This window comes from Talpa europaea (assembly GCF_964194135.1).
Source record: "Talpa europaea genome assembly, chromosome: 6".
Classification (NCBI taxonomy): domain Eukaryota; kingdom Metazoa; phylum Chordata; class Mammalia; order Eulipotyphla; family Talpidae; genus Talpa; species Talpa europaea.
Window position 1 is genome coordinate 56,836,540 of NC_140072.1, and position 5,305 is coordinate 56,841,844.

Genomic DNA, 5,305 nt, shown 5'->3' on the forward strand with positions numbered 1-5,305 from the left:
GCCTCTGGTGAATCCTCTCACTGCCTCCCCACCCACACTTTTGGCCTGTACCCCAGTTCTTGTACGCATAATAAATAATTCTTTTAAAAAATGGGCAGCAGATCTGAATTGACATTTTCCAAAGAGGCGATACAGAAGACCAACAGATATATGAAAAAATGCTCATCATCACTTTTAATAGGGGAATGCACATCAAAACCATAAAGAGATATCATCTCACGTGTGTGAGAATGGACACATCCAAAAGACCTCCAACTCAGATGTGGAAAAAAAGGCCGAATAAAGTGGTGAAACCATTTTGGAAAGTGGTCTGGACTCATCCTAAAAAAACTAAAAATGGGAATACTATGTGATCCAGCAATACTATTTTTTGGTATCAATCCAAAGAATACAGAATCACCAACTCAAAAAATTATATGCTCCCTAATGTTCATTGCATCTTTATTTACAATAGTTAGGACAGGGAAACAACCTAAGTGCCCACCTATAGTGGACTGGATAAAGAAGATGTGGTATATCCACACACTGGAATACTATTTGACTATAAGAAAAGATGAAATATTACCATTTATAGAAAATGGAAGGAAATTGAGGGGGTTAGGAGAAACGAAGTAAGCCAGAAAGATAAAGACAAATACTGGACACTTTCACATATAGGAGCACTTCAAGGAAACATAGCAGATGAACTGACAAAGCAAAATAGTTATGAACTAGTGGACATTAATAACTGAACTGAGGTTTCTAAGGTTAAGAGAAAGAAGGGAAGGAGGAAGGGCCAAAGGGATATTAGGGATGATGGTGGGAAGAAAAGGAAGGAAAAAAAGAAAATTAATAGTGAAGACATAAGTAATAGGTCTTTTTTTTCCCCAAAGAAAATCTCCTCTGTGTATTTGTGTAAACATGAAATTTGAATTTTGGGGAACCTAAACAACCAGGGGAAAAAAAAAAAGAAACCAGAGATTATTTTTTAAAAACACTGTCTTAATTTTTGTTTTAGAAGGAATATGCTCTGGACAATCCTGGTTTATATTTCTCATCTGAACACATAAAAATAGGTTTTCTCTGAGTTTTGAGATATTTTTCATGCATTACATAGTAACATCACCAACATTACTATGTATTTATTAGGTATTATTTCTGGTATCTGTTATAGTTGTTCACCTAGTAATTCTTTTAATCCTAAAATTGCTCCTATAAAGAATGTGCTATCTACAAAAAAGAATAATGTATCCTGCTTTTTGGCCTAGTATTTGCTTAGTTTTTATAAATGTTCCATCAGCATATTAAATTAAGCTTACAATTTTCATTATTCAGCATTCTATATCCTCATTTATATTTTGTCTACTCAATCCATCAATTTCTCTAAGAGGATATTTTATCCTCCTGCCCATGTTTAACATTTATCTGCGTTTATTATTTGTCACATTCTTCTATTTTAAATAGCTTTTTATGTATTTCAGTATTACTTGATTTAATGTCTAAAAATTCATAGCCATTAAATCTACTTGATGAATTTTACTTTTATCAATATTCATTCAAACATGGAGTATTTATTGTGCCTTTATAATGCTCCAAGCACTCTCCCAGGTTTTGGAGATTCAACAGTGAACCAGACAGATAGAATCTCAGCCCTCGAAGAGCCGGCATCCTGGCAGGGATGGGCAGCCAGCCCATTCTCACAGCTGTAGGAAGGAGCCTATGGTTCTTGCAAGCAGGGCTGTTCACCATCAGCCCCCAGTCACCCACGGTCTATGGTCTGAAGCTAAGAGAGAGGTGGTGGAACAGGTATAGGCAACCACAAAAGACTTGGTTTTCATGCCCGGCTGAACCTTTCCTCTGCAATTTCCCCAAAGGAGAGTCAGAAAGGCAGAGGAATTAAGTTCTCTATTGACTGAGCGGAACCATCTGGGGAGACAGAGTGAAGCTTCAGTTGTCGTGGGGGAAGTGGTGGCTTGTCACCCTGGAGTGCCCACTTGCTCCACCCTGCCTCTGCTCACCCTGTGCAGCTGCCACTCTTGCTGACCATGGGCTATGACAGAAAATTGCCTCTGCAGGGGCATGCTGGTGGTACCTGGTGCACACAGTCTTTTCCTCCTGGTCTTCTTTGGTATGAGGACCCAGCCCCATAAAGACTTGGGTCCCACACCTTATGATGTAGGGAACTTGACTATAGCATAGGGAGAATAAAAGACATTTTGGTTGTTATGAAATGACACTCCCAGGCTTGGTTTTCTAGGAGCAGGAAACAATTTCTCGAGTGAACACATTCTGGAGGAAGATGTAAGAAGAGGGTAGAAGTCATAGTTTAGAGAAAAATGTACACATGCTTATAGCCAGTAACTCCTGGTATCCCCTATTAATTAATGCTCCAGCTAATGCTCAGCGATGCTTACACTTGCTAACCCATAGCCAGGTTTGGCCTCTGTCACTCCCCCTACCTGACTATACTGGAAGGAACCTGCTGGAAGGACCCATTTCCTTTTGTGTTGCTCTCACATGTAACAGCCAGTTCTAAGTGGCTCAGCCTCTGCAGCTAGCAATTTGTGCAGCTCAGATCCAACAAGCCTTCAGGGCCCCTGCCACCAATGAAAGCTCCAGGCCCCAGTGAGAATCATGGAAGAGTAAGGGGGCCTGGGCTGCTCTGGAGGGGTGAGGGCCCACCTGATTTAAGATAAGAGAGGATCCTGTCAACTGGGCCTCAAGAAGGAGACCATTCTGGCTTCTTCCTGTAAGGCAAGGCCCCACACAGCATGTGTCCTCAGCATAACTGTGCCTTTTGGCTCTTCTTTGCCCTCCCCCAAAAGAGGTACAGTCTGCACCCCCTTCTCTTTAATCTGCCCTAAACCCACATTTTGTTGCCATTTTGCCCTTCTTAAATCTGATCAGCATTTTCCACTCCCAACCGTGTATGTTCCAGGATTGAGGTTGGTTTAAGTATGATTAATCCTCTTTAAGGTGACCCCAGTGATCTTTTCTTGATGTCTCCACATTGGGTTCCTGTTCCTCAGTGTCCTCTCAACTAGCTTTGATCACAGATTATGCACTGTTGCTCAGAACATCTCCGTTTGGATCACTTAGTTTGTACAATAGCAAAGCTTCTGAATGTTCGATTTGCTTCATAAATGGTCATCGCTACTGTAGCCACCACTGATACCCTGGGGGGAGTTAGGAGAGGTGGGAGACATGGATGGTGATAAACCTGGGCTCTGTGATTAGACTGAGTCCCATTCCAGGTTTGTCCCTTTCTGGAGGAGAAGTGGTTACTTGACTTTCATATCTTAATTTCCTCATCTATGAAATAATCAGGGTGAATTCCTCTCGAGTCTTGTATAGACTAAAAAAGTTAATATATATGGTGCACAGGTCCTGTCGCACAAGGATTACTTGTGATTATCATGCCAGTGGCCTAATTGATGCCTCCATACAACTCTGAGGAAGGTTGCTTCATAATCTCTTTTTGGGTGGCAAGATCAGGCCTAGAGAATTTGAATGCAGACAGGATTGACAGATTGAGAGCTCTTCTTCGATTCCGTGGCTGGTGGCGCATGGCTGTTCTTAGTTGGTGGAGCGATTTGCCTGGTTAATTCTGATAATGAATGAGACTCTGCTATGCTAACTAGTTACACGACCCATGAGAGCTTGAGTGACTTGCCCAAAAGTCCTATGAACCCCGGTGCCACAGATGCGCTTCCCCTGTGACCCATGACTAAGCCTCAGGCCCCCAGGGAAGTTTCAGCTCTTTTGTGAGGGACCCACAACACTCAGGGTTATGAGCTGAGGGTCCTTGTGAGGAAATGACCTTTCGCCCAAAAGCCTGTAGGTTGTTCCTCTTCCCTGTTCTTGGTGGAGAAGGCTTCTGACCCGCTGTTAACCCTGCCTGTGATGTGGCCAATTAACCCCAGCTCATCCCTAGTGGGGGTGGAACAGGAGGAACCCTTCAAAGGAGGTGAATATGGGGCATGGTAAGCAGGACTTGAGAGAGGAGCAGGACCTGAGTCATGTGGAGCAGGCCCACTGGAAGTGGGGTGCTGGGCCCAGAGGCTGTGGGATTGAGGCTACTCAGACTTTGAGGAAAAGAACTGCAGTGAAGGCAGCAAACGTGAGTTCTAGGTTCAAATCTGCCACTGACCAGCAGCATGAACTTGAGTAAATCACTCAAATCCCCAGTATTCTCATCTGCACAGTGGGAGTACAGTCTTAGTCCCAGGAACGTGGTGAGATAAAATAATATGTAATAAAAATAATATGAATTTATGCAAATATAAATATTAGTGTGAAATGGCCAAATTGAATTGGATAGGAATTCTGGGCAAAGTTGACTTATTAGTTTTTAATCTCTATAGTTTTTAAACTCTACAGTTTTTAAATCCCTTCTTAAAGTCATTCTTTGCCTTCCCTATAAAGCTATATTTTAGCAGCTCTCTCATGTCTTGACTGGGCTAAGGAGAGACAGGGATCTGTGTCTGAGCCATGATGTGGCAGTGATATGGTGGGCACCTAGGATGGCAGGTGGGGGGGTGTTCCTCTCAATTGGGCCACAGGGTAATGAGCAGGGAAAGACTGATGAAACTGCTGGGGTGCCAGATGGAGCAAGGGCAATTTCTGGATTCTGGGGTAGAAGATACTGTGGACTGGCCCTTCAAACTCCCTCTTTCCTCTCTCTCTTCCTTTGAGTGACTTTCTGCATTGCAGGAACAGGAAAGTTGAAGTTCCATGTTGCAGAATTCCTTTACCTGGGATTCTGGATACCAGTTAAGATGATTTAATTAACATTGGGATTACCAGAGTGGAGGTAAGAGAGTTCATCTTCCCGTCCTTTTGTGTATTTTCTATGGATGAGTCCTGGGGTGGGGATGAGGCATTTCTCTGCAGCAGTGTTGTCGGAACCCTTCCCCAGCTTTGGCGGGTTAAGTGGCAGCTGCAGGAGCAGTGGCATCCTACTCCTTGGATGACAACATTGGTTCTCAGACTCAGAGTTCTTCTCTTCCTCCAGACATATCAGTGATTTTGTAAGCACCGAAATCCCTGAATTAAATACCTTGGCTCTGCTTGGAATACCTAGACGAGATCCCAGCCCTGCCCTGGGTATTGTCTTGGTATGAATGGTCAGGAAAGTTTGCTGCTGCAAGGTTGCACCCTCTCTAGGCACCAGAGATGGCAGAGGCCTTTAATGGGACTACACTGTTTTCAGAGTGCAATGGTGGAGGAGCAAAGATTTGGGAGGAATCTAAGTTCCTGAATAACCACAAAGCAGAGATGCACCACTAACCCACCCTTTTCACATTGCTGGAGGAGTGAGAAATAA